The sequence below is a fragment of the Microcebus murinus genome, chromosome 10 (genome assembly GCF_040939455.1).
Source record: "Microcebus murinus isolate Inina chromosome 10, M.murinus_Inina_mat1.0, whole genome shotgun sequence".
Lineage (NCBI taxonomy): Eukaryota > Metazoa > Chordata > Mammalia > Primates > Cheirogaleidae > Microcebus > Microcebus murinus.
This window is the reverse complement of record NC_134113.1, coordinates 93617390-93631954: the sequence shown is the minus strand read 5'-3', so window position 1 is coordinate 93631954 and position 14565 is coordinate 93617390. Positions and strand designations below refer to the sequence as shown.

The 14565-nt window shown below is 42.6% G+C and overlaps 2 protein-coding genes across 2 annotated transcripts in view; one reads left to right on the top strand and one right to left on the bottom strand.

The window, feature by feature from the left end:
• NANOGNB (NANOG neighbor homeobox) overlaps positions 1 to 10686 on the bottom strand; it is a 53453-nt gene extending 42767 nt beyond the window's left edge. Inside the window, exons 1-2 of the mRNA XM_076007699.1 lie at positions 10560 to 10686; positions 6871 to 6930 (exon numbers count right to left, since the gene is read on the bottom strand). The gene's annotated coding sequence lies outside the window, so the exon portion shown is untranslated. The remainder of the gene's footprint in view (positions 1 to 6870; positions 6931 to 10559) is intronic.
• Positions 1 to 14565, top strand: part of LOC142873416 (small ribosomal subunit protein uS13-like) — a 379862-nt gene that overhangs the window by 289311 nt on the left and 75986 nt on the right. The gene's annotated exons all lie outside the window — the stretch shown is intronic.

Below are 14565 nucleotides of genomic sequence, written 5' to 3'. Positions count from 1 at the left end.
TCTCGCTCTTGCTCAGGCTGGTTTTGAACTCCTGACCTTGAGCGATCCTCCCACCTCAGCCTCCCAGAGTGCTAGGATTACTGGGCGTTAGCCACCATGCCTGGCCTAGAGCATTTTTATTTTTGTAAATTAGATGAACCTTTGAGTTTGGGTTCTATTCTGGAGAAAAATAAAATCAGATGTGTCGCGCCCGCCTCGCCAGCAAGGAAGACGCGGCAACCGGAGTTCTTCTGACAGCGCTTTAATGGAGATTGCTTAACTGGTTACGTGCGGAAGACACCGAGGCGTTCTCGGCGGCTGCTTATAAAGGCAGTAAGTACACTGGGCATTGTCTGATTGGATAAGGCACTTGGAAGGGAGGAGACAAACTCTGCACATGCGCTGAGCACTTGTTTGTCAGACTAACAGCAGGGTTTGACCAGGAAGCGGGCGCCATCTTGGAATGGCGTTGCCACCGCGCCCCACATCTCCCCCTATTTTATTAATTAAATGAGAACTGAGCAACCGTTTAGCACCGTCCTTCGATAGTGCGATCAAGGATGCAGAGCCTCACTTACCCAACAACAACCACCTTACCTCGTGCAATGAGCAAAACTCTGAGATGTGCAAAGGCTGGTTGTGGGACTGAGGACATGCCTTCTCTGGTGCAATGGGAGAGATCCCTCAGAGTGCAAAGGCCATGTCTGCCAATTGCCTGGGGGTAGGAGCGGGTGCAACCCAAACCTAGGCTAACCCTTAAGCATGGTCAACCACACCTGTGTAGACTGTCCCAATTCAAGCGCAGCAAATGCCTGTGCCAATACCACATGGTCCCTCCGTCTCTGGGCCTGCAGCCTACAGATGCACCACAGTCCGCCAACAGCCGCAACGATCAGCAAAACGGCCACGGCTGCAAGACCGGACCATTCCTTCAGATGATGGGTGGCTTGTTGAATCCATGCTGTCAGTCCTGTGGCAAGGCTCAGATCCACACGAGTGGAGTTCACGTGCACGATGGCCAGTCTCAGGTCTCTGAGTGAGAAATCAAACTGTGCAGACCAGTTGCCTGCTAGATGCCTAGACAGCTGTCTAGAAAGATTAGCGGCAAAGGTAAAGTTCTCATAGAGCACAGAAGTGACACAGAGGCCGGTCATTCTCCACTCACAACCCAGCTGCGCAAGCTGCCAAAGAGTGTCCACCTGGTCCTGTACTAAATCCACTCGCTGATTCAGAAGCATAATCCCACCCTTCACATGGGCATTCAGAGTGGCTTGAGTGTCGAGGGCTGCGGCTACTCCAGCAGATAGATTGTTGAGAGCCTGAGCAGTATGAATCGCGGCTGTGATCCCGAAATCTCTGCGAGATCTAAACAGAGTCATAGAGCTAGGAGCTTCAACAGGAACAGGAATGTATCAGTAGTCAAGCAGGCATCTCCTCTGTCTTCTGTCCTGTCCTTTCCTTTGTCATTTTTATTTTTGGTACCTTTACATTTCTTTCTCTCCCTTTTCTTCTTTCTCTCCCTTTTCTTCTTTCTCTCCCTTTTCTTCTTTCTTTCTCGGCCTTTTCTCCTGGCGCTCTGGCTCTGGCTTTCGCGCCTGCCTTGGTCTTCTTTTTTGTCTGACTCTGAAGTACTGTCTTGATGGTCAAAGAGCACCTTTTGCCCTGCCTGTAACGAAAGCAGGGAACTCACGGGCTCTCAATAACAGTCTACCTTGGTCAGCAAAGGTCCGAATTCGATTCCGTCCCACGCGTCAGTTCTGAACTCTCCTCTATCGAGGTCGTCTTCCGCTGGTGCCTCAAAGTTGTTTCGGCTCCCGGGTTTCGGCACCACTTGTCTTCTTCCGCTGGTGCCTCAAAGTTGTTTCGGTTCCCAGGAATCGGCACCACTTGTCGCGCCCCCTCGACCAGCAAGGAAAACTCGGCAACCGGAGTTCTTCTGACAGCGCTTTAATGGGGATTGCTTAACTGGTTACATGCGGAGACGCCGAGGCGTTCTCGGCGGCTGCTTATAAAGGCAGTAAGTACACTGGGCATTGTCTGATTGGATAAGGCACTTGGAAGGGAGGAGACAAACTCTGCACATGCGCTGAGCACTTGTTTGTCAGACTAACAGCAGGGTTTGACCAGGAAGTGGGCGCCATCTTGGAATGGCGTTGCCACCGCGCCCCACACAGATGACCATTCAAAATGAAATGCTTTGTGATAGGTAATATGATCGCTATTTAAAAATGTGGAAACTTTATTGATAAGATCAGAAAGCTAGTAAGTGAAAGAATTGGACCCAAATCTGTCTGCCTCCTAACCATTATGCTAACTACCAGCCCCTGAATAAATCTTCAGAAACATTTTTTGGAAGTGGAGACTAGATCTTGCCTAGTCAAGGAATGTACTTGATACCAGTAAGATATCAGCATTCCAGAGAAAAAGCTCTACTTTTCCCCTGAAACTATCATGGGTTCAATGCCCTCTTTCTCTAAAGAGATTGCACCAATAGTCAGCCACCTGTACAGGGAAAGGTCTGCCTAGTCCAGTAGTCCTCAAACTTGGCTACACATTGGTGTCCCTGGAAGGAGCTTTTAAAAATGCTGGCCCCTGGATCTCACTTCCAGAGATTCTGACTTAACTATTCTGGGATGTTCCCTGGACGTCAGGATTTGTTAAAGCTCCTCAAGTGATTCCAGTGTTGACAGCCACTGGTCTAGTCTGGTGCTTTCAAACTTTCATGAAGCACGTAGAGATCTCATTAAAATGCATTCTCATTAAGTGTTGGGTGGGATCCAAGGATCTGTATTTCTAACAAGCTCCCATATGATGCAACTGCTTCTAGCCAACCTTTTTACTGTGATGGAGTCTGTGCAAAGTGACAAAACTGCTTTCCTCCGTGCTAACTGGGGGGGGGGGGCAAGGAGCAGGTCATGGTGTTAAAAACTCAGCTGGAACAAACAAAAGGGGGAGGGCAACTCCTGAGAAAAACAGACCATCAGAGAGGACAACAGTGTAGGGTGTCAGGAAAGCGGTCAGCTGCCCCGCCAGAAGGGAAGTGCTGGGATGTCAAAAGTGGAGGAAGGACCCCTGTTTGAGGACCCTGTATCTGTCCTCACCGTCCCCTAAAAGTGCAGGCCAGGAAAGAAGCAACATCATCAGCTTCCATTCTGAAACTGAGGGAAGATTTTCTACTTGGGGATGTGTTCGGAAAGCAGTGGGGAATGGTTCAGTGACAGAGTTCAGTCTCCTAAGAGATCAGGGAAGTTGACCCAGGCAGCAACAACTGCTAAGGGACTGAGATGTGTGCAGGGGGGTAGGGCGCGGAGCAGGGCAGTGTGCCTGTGAGTGATGCACATGCAGGCACTTCCCTGGGAGCTCGCCTATTTTTCAACATAGCACACCTGCCCATAAGAGAAAGGGTGGTAGGCCGATGCGGTGGCTCACGCCTGTAATCCTAGCACTCTGGGAGGACGAGGTGGGAGGATCGCTCGAGGTCAGGAGTTTGAGACCAGCCTGGGCAATAGAAAAATGAGCAACAGAAAAATGGGCCACAGAAAAATGTTTCTGGGCAACAAATGAGCCAAATTAGCAGGCCATGGTTGTATGTTATGTGCCTGTAGTCCCTGCTACTTGCGAGGCTTGAGCCTGGGTTCTTGGGATACATCAGTGAAGAAAGCAGACTGAGACCCAGAACTGGTAGAGCTTACCTAGTAGTGAGAATAGGAAGGTGTTTGCAAGATTGGTTGCTTTTCTCCAAAATATGAAAAGCATAGGATCACAGTTAACCTTGGAAATTTCTATATAATGTTAAAATTTATAAGTGAGATTTTTTTTCTCAGATAATCATGAAAACATCTCTCTTTCTGTTCAGCTTGTCCTGCCTGCTTTTTAAACACAGCTATCACCAAGTCTGTGTATGAACAACAAAAAGAGATATATGTTTTGTTTTAAGACTTGAGCCTTGGGAAGAGTTTTGTTTGGGAAATGCAATTTTCAGGAAATTGGTGTTTTGATTTAAGCCTGCTCTAGTGCTCAAAACCTTCTGAAATATTTCCTTTTTTTAAAAAAAAAATTCTTCCTTTCTAATATAGCTATATTGGGTTGGGGTTGTGATATTCTATAGAACTATAAAGAATGCAACATACCAAAATATATTTCACTACACAACTTATTTAAAGCAACCTGCAACAATATGGGGTTCTTCCTACAAGTATTAAACATATTCTCATCTTTGCCTGGTGTGGTAGGTAGTTCATGCCTGTAATGCCAGCATTTTGGGAGGCCAACGTGGGAGGATCGCTTGAGGCCAGGAGTTTGAGATCAGCTTGGGCAACATAGCAAGATCCCATCTCTACAAAAAATAGAAAAATTAGCCAGGCATAGTGGCATATGTCTGTAGTCCCAGTTATTCAGGAGGCTGAAGCAGGATAATCGCTTGAGCCCAGCAGTTTGAGGCTACAGTGAGCTGTGATTATGCCACTGCACTCCAGCCTGGGTGACAGAGCAAGACCCTATCTCAAAAATAAAAAAAATAAAAAAAATCTCAAAAGAACAATTTTCCCTCAAACATACTTCCCATTCTAGGCACTGCATATACTACTACTCCTCTCTCCTGGTAACACTCAAGGTTCCTAAAAAAGTTGTTTACACTCAAATCTCTCTTTTTCATCTTCCTTTACATGTTCTTTTTAGATTAGAGGGTTTTTGTTTGTCTGTTTTAAAGACAGGTCTCACTGTGTCACCTGAGCTAGAGCATGGTGGCTACTCACAGGCACAGTGATAGTGTACTGCAACCTAGAACTCCTGAGCTCAAGCGATTCTCCTGCCTCTGGAATAGCTGAGACCATAGGCACAAGCCACCACACCCAGCATTGCATGTTCTTAATATTTGTTCAATAAATACAGGCTAATAGTGATATAAAGGCAAAAAAAAAATAGTTAAAACAATCATTAGAACAGAAAATATCTTCTCTGGTATTCTCTCGATTTTAGAATTTCAAGACTAGTTTGAGAAACAGATACAAATATTAGAATCAGGAGATGTAATTAAATTTATACAGATCCATTGGGGGGTCGGTTCAAAGAGCAAGAAGCTCCTGTTTTCAAAAGCAAAAAGGGAAATGTTAATAAGAAATTGGTTTTGTTATTCTCAGATAAAAATATATTTATATTTTCAGGGAAGTCAAACTTTTCCCAGAATCAATCTAGAAATGATTTGGGAAGAATGATAGGTTCATTATTAACAACAGCCTTTGTTCTATGGAACTGCTGCTTGAACACAATTTTGAAATCTTATGAACATATAGAAGTATGTTCTTTTTTTCAGTGCAGGAAAAATATTCATATCAGAAAAAAAGTTATGAATTTTAACATAAAAGTTCAAGAGATTGAGGACCCAGCATAGTTGTGTTTGACATTGCTCAACAGTTATCTCATGTCTCAGCTAATGGTTTCTGCCAGCCCATATGCTAACATGAATATTAATAGTTGGGTTAAAGGCAAATTATATATAAAGATTAATATTCAGTAACCCATAGACACATTGTATCCACAAAACCAGAGGCCAACCCAAAGAAGATTCTTTGCCAAAAATAAGAAAGCAAATCTAGCCAATGTAGGCAGAAAAGAACATAATGTGAACTCTTCTGACTGTTCAAAGAATTGGCAGAAAATCGGAGAGGCATTTGTCCTTCGAACAAGGACAAGTACCAAGGGAGGTTGCATGAGGAACCACAGTCAAGATTATATACCAGAAAAACTGAGGATAAGGCAATGGTGATGATGGAAGTTGCCACCACTGGATTCCGCAGACACTGGTACTATGACCATAAAAAATATGTTACTTCTGATAGGTATATCCAGAAAGCAAATAAAACAACTGAGCCATTAATGGCTAACAAGTAGCCATTTCTGAACTACATTTTCTCCTATAAAATATTAACCAGAAAAGCCTAGAACTTCAGTTTATTAGTGGTAAGCTGGCTTTAAAATCTAAATATGCTATTAAATAAGTAAAAGTTTTTGGAGAAGGAAAATATAGTCAGATTTGAATTGAGAAAAAACTGCTAAGGAGCTATGGGGAAGGAGTCACTGAAAGACAAGACTAGAGGTGGCTCAACAAGACCCTGTAAATGGCTATCACAATAATAGTGAATCATGAATAGAAAGTAAGGTAGGCCTAGACAATGGCAGTGATTGAGAACTAAAAGGGGAAAGAAGTTTGGAGAAAGAAGTTGGAAAACCAACAAAACATGGGGACTCATGGAAAATGGCAGAAGACAGGGGGAAGGCACAGCCGTGTTAAGTTAGCGGGAGTTATGAAAAATGGCTCCCAGTTTTTTTGCTTGTATATAGAGGTAATAAAAGTCAGGGTTGCTCATTTAGATTTTCAGCATGTGAATGTGAGGTATCTTTGAGGCAATTACAGAGAAACTGTAGTTGGATTCAGGAGAAAAGTGAGGCCTATGTAGGACCATAATGATGACAATGATTTCAAATTAATATGTGTGCAGGGAAGCTGGAAACCATGAAAGTGGTTGAGGTTGCCGAGGGAATTCAAGCGGACACCAACATTTAGTGCTTGGGCTAAATATTAGGGTCCAGTGAAGAAAACAGGGAAGAATGGTCAGAGAGCTGGGGGTGTGGGTGGGCAATGCTGCACACCATGATTATATACGATAGGAGGAAGGTGAGGGGCACAAATAGCATCAACATGCAGAAATGGTCACAAATGTCAAATACTTTGGAGAAAAGTCTTGACCAGAGTCCATTGGATTCAGCATTTGGGAGATAACTGGTGATCTTAGATTTCTGACCACAGTGGGTAGCAGAATAAATGACTAGGCAGAGAGACACACACAGGCCATGCAGTCAGACATAGCTGGGAGTGAATTCAGGGTCACCTACCTTATACAAAACAGGGAGACAGACAGGCTCCTTCATTTATCTAAATGTCTGGCTCCTCATCTGCAAAATGAAAATAAAAATACATAATACAGAAATGTCATACACTCAAGAATTGCATATCTTCAAGACGTGGCCCTTTACCTGGTCTATTTCCAGAGTTTAATATTCTGCCTGGCAAACAGTAAACAGTTTTTTTCTTTTTAATGTTTTATACAAGCCAGTTCATAGTTAGAGTCATAAGACAACACTCAGCAAAACAATCACATCAATTGACTTAGAAATCAAATGCAGATACATGGGAATATACTATCTTAAATCTGTCTTTTTTTTTTTTTTTGAGACAGAGTCTCACTCTGTTGCCCAGGCTAGAGTGCCATGGCATTAGCCTAGCTCACAGCAACCTCAAACTCCTGGGCTCAAGCGATCCTCCTGCCTCAACCTCCCAAGTAGCTGGGAGTACAGGCATGTGCCACCATGCCTGGCTAAGTTTTTCTATGTATTTTTTTTAGTTGGCCAATTAATTTCTTTCTATTTTTAACAGAGACAGGGTCTTGCTCTTGCTCAGGCTGCTTTCAAACTCCTGACCTTGAGTGATCCTCCTCAGCCTCCCAGTTAAATCTGTCTTTTTAAGTGAACGTTAACCATTTATTCAAAGAATTTGAAGGAATAAAGTCTTCTATGACACAAAACCATTTCAAATAGTTTTGTGTCTCAGCTGAACAGGAAGAGACAGGGTAAGGAGTAAGTGAAGAGGGGTCTGGGCTCAGAGGCCCATGACAGTAATCCCAGTACTTTGTGAGGCCTAGGTGGGAGGAATGCTTGAGGCCAGGAGTTTGAGACCAGCCTCTACAAAAAATAAAAAGTTCGTTGATTGTGATCATGCATGCCTATAGTCCCAGCTACTTGAGAGGCTGAGGCAAGAGGATTGCTAGAGTCCAGAAGTTTGAGGTTGCAGCGAGCTATGACGATGCCACTGTATTCCAGCCTGGACAACAGAGGGAGGTTCTGAAGAAAAAAAAAAGTACGCCTGATTTAGGCAGTTAGACCATTTTCATGTTGGAAGGCCACATTAATTTAGCTGTGATCAAATAAGGCTGCATTCAAGAAACTTCAATTAGATAGACATTAAAAATGTACATTATTTTGTAAAAATCTCCAACTACTATGTACTTACTACTTTCCAAAATGAAAACTATTTTTAAATTTTATTTATTTTATTTTATTTTTTGAGGCAGAGTCTCCCTCTGTTGCCTGGGTTAGAGTGCCGTGGCATCAGCCTACCTCACAGCAACCTCCAACTCCTGGGCTCAAGGGATCCTGCTGCCTCAGCCTCCCAAGTAGCTGGGACTGCAGGCATGTGCCACCGTGCCCGGTGTCCCGGCCCGCGGGACCTTCTGTTACTCTCGGGGGTCAAGGGGGACCTTGCCTGAAAGAGATGGGCGAGAGAAAGGAACGAGACCAAGCAAAGGGTTGTCAAGGTCTACTTTACTTGGATTTTTAGTCGGTTTTATGTACAGAAACAAGGAAGTAGAAACAGAAAAATAGAGTGGGGGGGATGATGAGGCTTGGGTGTGGGCTAATCAGCCCCAATCAGCGTCCCAAAGGCACTGGAAGCTGTTTGTGATTGATCATTCAACCCCAACCTGGCAGGGGGTTGGGAACAATTGCAGGTAGCATGTCCTGGAGCAAGCACGTCATGGAATGCATTCTTCTCGGAACTATAGCTGGAGGGCTGGGTGCTATTTTCATCTTAGGCTATTTTCCCGGGCGAGGCCCATGCATGCGTAGGACAAGTCATTGGGATGTGGAGGGTTTTAGTCTCCAACAGCCCGGCTAATTTTTCTATATATTTTTTTAGTTGACCAATTAATTTCTTTCTCTTTTTAGTCGAGACGGTCTCGCTCTTGCTCAGGCTGGTTTTGAACTCCTGACCTTGAGCGATCCTCCCACCTTGGCCTCCCAGAGTGCTCGGATTACAGGCATGAGCCACTGGACTGGGCCTGTATCTGCTTTTTGTTGGAAAGCAGTTGGATATTTGGTTGCATCATGGAGGTCCAGTTTCAGGTGATCCTCTAGATGGGTATTAGCCATTTGTGACCTTACAGGCCTCTTGATCTGGGTTAGGTAGGAGAATGTAGATTCACAGCAATGAGAGGCTGAAAAGCAAGAAAGCATTTTTCAGGCATGATGCCAAAGGTGGGGGTATTCTGCATGTTTCCAAATTTCAATTGGACTTTTCTTAGCATCAAACAACGACTTTAAAATATCTACTGAGAGCTCAATTAATTCTATCTGTAGTTCTTTAGGTGCCTTGGTGATATCAACTAGGTGAGGCTGAAATGGTAATTTGAATGTGATGTCATGATTCTCAAAGTCAGCCAATTTTTCATTGTATTCTCTCATTAATAGGTCCATAACAGCTGTGTATTCTTCAAATGATTTGCATATATCATCCTGCTCATCAATGATTTATCCTAACTGGGGAAAATGTTCATCTGAAATTTCCTTTTAAAGAAGAAATGTTTTGAAAAAACATTTGAAAAAAGATAGCTTTTTTCAAAATGCTTGGATTTTTTGCCACATATCATGTATAGACTTAGTTTTACCTTGGAAAGAAATATTCAAGTTTTTTTGATTTGATGTGATATCAAAAAGAAATGCTGCATTCCTATAAAAGTCTTCTTTCAATAATTCACACTGCCGATGCTGTTCTTCATAAAATTTAAGTATCTGTTCTTGCAGAGATAAAACTTTGGCTAACTCCTGTTCCTGAGATGGCCAATGCACTTTAGAATGATATGGCAAATCCACACTGAATACTTCATGATTCAACTTTAGCATGTTATGAAACTGATGATATGTAGTTGCATTTGCACAAATATAGTTAATGATACTTAAAACTTGTTGCAAAGTGTCACTTGAAATAGTAGCTTTAGCACAGAGATTTTGCTGATGGAAGATCAGTAAAAATAAATGAGAGTGTCTGCATCTGTTAATACTTTTTTCATCTGTACAGTAAACACTTCATGTTTTCCTATCATGTCAAAGACTCAAGTCTTGGATTTGGGAACAGTCTTAGTAGAAGATAAATTTCCATGAAGATAAATCCATGTTCTTGGGCAAAAGCTTCAGCTTCTGTTTTCACTTCGCTTCTAGATTCTACATCATTTTTATTTCTAATAAGCATGATGGCCACGTGAAATTGGCATGCTGGCGGTCATCTTCTAACACCATTGTCAAGTGGTTGAGTGTATCTCTCCTTGCAATATCAATAAGGAAAACCCCCATCTTTTACTTGGCAAATCAGCCACTTGAGACCCCACCCCTCGACCACCCCAACTTAATAAAAGTGGGAAAAATCGGGTAGACGGGGCTCAGAATTTGGTGGTGATGACGAATAAACTTTGATTCTCTGACTCCGTGTGGCGCTCTGTTTGTCCTGGGAACCACCCGCTGTGACACTTACAGTAACAATATCACACCCTAAGGAAGCCCTGGGGCACCTCTGGAATATGGCTTTAAGGTGGAACGAAAGGACACCTGCCCTGCCACATTCCATATCTGAAGGTGTGCCTGTTTCCCATCAACCGTTGTCCCTCAATCACCAAACTCTACACCAATAGTAAGGTTATGCAAGGGCTGAAAACTCTTGTCTGTAAACTGTAGCTGTAAGAATGATGTACTAACACCTGGGTCGCTCACGATGCTGTACTTGAAGAGAGAGGCGTGGGCCATGGCTCCTCCTCCTGCTACAGCTCCTCCGCCATCCTTACCCCGCGCTGCCCCAGCTGCTTGGAGGGCCGAGCAGACTCGCGGCAAACTGGCGCAGTGGGGCCGAGTCCCGGCCGAGCCCAGCCGAGCCTTACCGAACTCCGCCGAGCCCAGCCGAGCCTTACCGAACTCCGCCGAGCCCAGCCGAGCCTTACCGAACTCCGCCGAGCCCAGCCGAGCCTTACCGAACTCCGCCGAGCCCAGCCGAGCCTCACCGAACTCCGCCGAGTGCCCGCCGAGCCTTACCGAACTCCGCCGAGTCCCCGCCGAGCCTTACCGAACTCCGCCGAGTGCCCGCCGAGCCCAGCCGAGCCCCGCCGAGCCCAGCCGAGCCTTACCGAACTCCGCCGAGCCCCGCCGAGCGTAGCCCAGCGGTAACAGCGCGGGAAGCGCCTTTGCTCTGCCTCTGCCCTGAGTGAACACGCCTTCTGGACCTAAATGATTATTAATTCAAGCAACTATGGCAGCAACGATCATATGGGAATACAAGGGGAAAACTAGGTGTGTTGTGGAAGGGTGGAAGGTCAGTGGTGGGATATGTTTAAACATGAGAAAACGGCCGATCTTGTGTACACGATAGGCCCCTTCCAGAGGAAGGGCCTGCAGGTGGTCAATGCCAGTGCGGGGCCAGGATCAAGCAGGATCCTGGAGGAAGAGGAGGGGAAAATAGAAACATCTTCTAGAGAAGAGAAATATTATCAAATGAGCAAAGGATAAATGGGAGGATTATTAAAGAGACTGAACATTTGAAATCGCCACTGAAGAAACTGAGTCATAGATCTTAACAAGGGCGTGCGGAGTTTGAGGTTTGCCGTTAGGACTATGACGAACTACATTGCAGGTGACTGAGTCTTTAGCTAGGTGGCATACAGGTGGAGACGCTAGGCTTGCTACGGTTTCCACGATTTTGAGATTTGAAGAGTTGGTGGAGTAGAATAACTGAAATCAGACCAGTTGAGGGTAATACTGAGGCTTTACTGAGACTAGGAAATAGAAGATGCTGGGAAATGAGTAAAAAATGAAGGGGCGGGGGATTGGCCATAGGAACCGCACATCTTGCTCAATTAGAAAAATGAGGCCGGGCGCAGTGGTGCCCACCTGTAGCCCCAGCTACTCAGGAGGCCAAGGCAGGAGGATCGCTTGAGCCAGGAGTTTCAGTCCAGCCTGGGCAACACCGGGAGACCGGCTCCCCCCGCCCCCCAATCCCTAATCTCTAAATTTAAAACAAAAAGACTAAAAGAAACAACTGCCAGAGTCTTATATAGTCATAGGTCGTAGTTGGACAGTCAGATATGTTCAGTTATAAAATTCATTTGGGTGAAGACAAGGTCTAGACCAGACCAGAGCTTTAAAGAAAAGTAGTGATATATTTCTGAGTAATAAAATACTAAATATTAAAGGAAATAAAGTTTGTAAATGGGGGAAACAAAAGGAAAATAAAATTACAGTCACCTTTGTTCCATCAATCAGATATGAAAATATTAATTTAGGTTTTTTAAATTATTTTTATATAGAGAGATACTTGTTGATAAGTGCGATATAAGCAAAATTGTGAAAACAATATATACTCATTTATATACTGCTTTATGGCAACTTAAAAAAATTTTTTGAGAATAACATTTCCACTTCCATTTCCTTATGGGCAAAAAAAAATAAAAAATAATAACAGTGAGTGCTTACTTCCTTTCCTTCTTTTTTTTTTATTTTAGCGTATTATGGGGGTACAAGTGTTAAGGTTATATATATTGCCCATGCCCCTCTCCCCCACCCTCTTCCTTTCCTTCTTAAATCCTTTAGCAATTTTCTCTTTTTTTCACATACTGCATCTGGATTATTTGCCTGTTAGTATTTTTCAAACTATATGAATTTTAATGGTTGCATAATAGTCTATTTTGTGGGTCTTCAGTATCAACCATCAGTTTCTTATGGAAGGACATTTGTGTTATTTACTATGTTTCATTTTTATAAACAATATAATTATGTATCACAAACATTATTATTCATATTATATCAATTTATAATTCAAATGAAAAGTGTTGCCTTATTGTTTAAACAGAATTCCTTGTTTGACTGTAGACCATAAGAGCCCCATTCCAGAGAGGGTTCTACCACCCAGAAGTAAGAAATGCTGCTCATTGAGGCCAAGAAGAATCTAGACAGACAGGCCTGGGAATGGGGCTCCCCATTCCGTCTATTAACATCAGACCATACCCTTTTTATCAATATCATATTTCTACATGGCTGTCTATGTATTGTTGAACTTAAGCATAAAAATGGGCAATTTCCCCTATACCTTTGGTCTTTATTCTGAAGGCTCTCATGCATACAGTTTAAATACATTTGTATGCCTTTTCTCCTGTTAATCAATCTGCCCCATATCAGCAGTTTTTCAATGAACCTTTAGGGGGCCAAAGGCCTTGGTCCCTATGTAACCGGATTAATATTAAATCATCATCAAACACTTTTAAACATTGTACCAAAATCAAAATGGAACAATTCTAGTGGGCCCTCATTTTAAAATGTGTTCTATTGTCCTTGAAGTCCAATTCATAAAAGCTAGCACATTTCATTTGCCTTGTGGTATTTATATTACATTTGGGTATCACCTAACCTTTAAAAACAAACGTCATATATTTTTTTAGCTCATGTCCAGAGGTTTTACTTCACGCACAAAATAAGCATGTACTAAGTTATAGCTATAAAAGTCTTCAGTCTTCTATATTATATTTTTTCATATCTGCCCTATTCACACAAAAAGAGAAAAACAAAGTCAATGTTTTGGAGTTATCTGTCGGACAGAGTTATAAGTTGTGATGAAGTGTTCTGCCAAAATTCAGTCTGTGCAAACATTAGGTTTCCTGCATGGACTTGATTAGGATCACAAATTAGTTTTCCGTTGCCTGCGGTTTGTCATTATGGAAGCAACCTAATATGGCTCCCAGGAATTTAACTGATGTATATTAATTTGTTAGAGGTGAATGATTCTAGAAGTTCTTATTTGACATGTCCAATTAGCACCTTTTTGGAAGAGAAAACACCACTATTTGAGGGTGTTGCACCCTTTGATTTCTTTTTTTCTGAGACAAAGTCTCACTTTGTTGTCAGAGCTAGAGTGCCATGGCATTAGCCTAGCTCACAGCAACTCAGACTCCTGTGTTCCAGCAATCCCTCTGCCTCAGCCTCTCAAGTAGCTGGGACTACAGGCCTATGCCACCATGCCTGACTAATTTTGCTATTTTTTGTAGAGATGGGCTCTTGCTCTTGCTCAGACAATCCTGCCTCAGCCTCCCAGAGTGCTAGAATTACAGGCGTGAGCCATTGTGCCTGGCCTGATAGTAGATTTTTAAAAATTATTTTTGATGAATCCTCTTCTTAACCTTTTACTAAAAAACAAACTGGTGAGCAATCCTTGCTGTATTTCCTAGCCTTGATATCACAGAAGACATGATCACAAGCCCAGATCCCGGACTGAGCTAATATTTCCACACCCATCCTTTTTTAACACCATGATATCTGAAACCTTGGCAAATCTAAACATAAGACCATATTCTGTCAATTACAATCTCTGAAGACCACCCTTATTTAAACATATTATGTCAAAAGTAAAACAGCTACTTATTAATCATATTAGTTATATTATTTCAATACCATTTTAATTTATTGCCTTATATATATTTAGTATTTAGAGTATATATTTTTATTTAATAAAAATGTTAAAACTTATATTTATGGCTTTTCATATATATATAAACATATGTGATCCAAAATTGTTTATATATTTTGCTTGTACACAAAAATAACTGATTTTGCTTATAAAACATGTAATAGCAAACTATTTCAGTTCTCATATTCTTTGAATACAAAATTTCTCAGGCATAATTGCTTTTGAGCACCTGTCAAAGATTATTTCCTCCTTTATAAGGA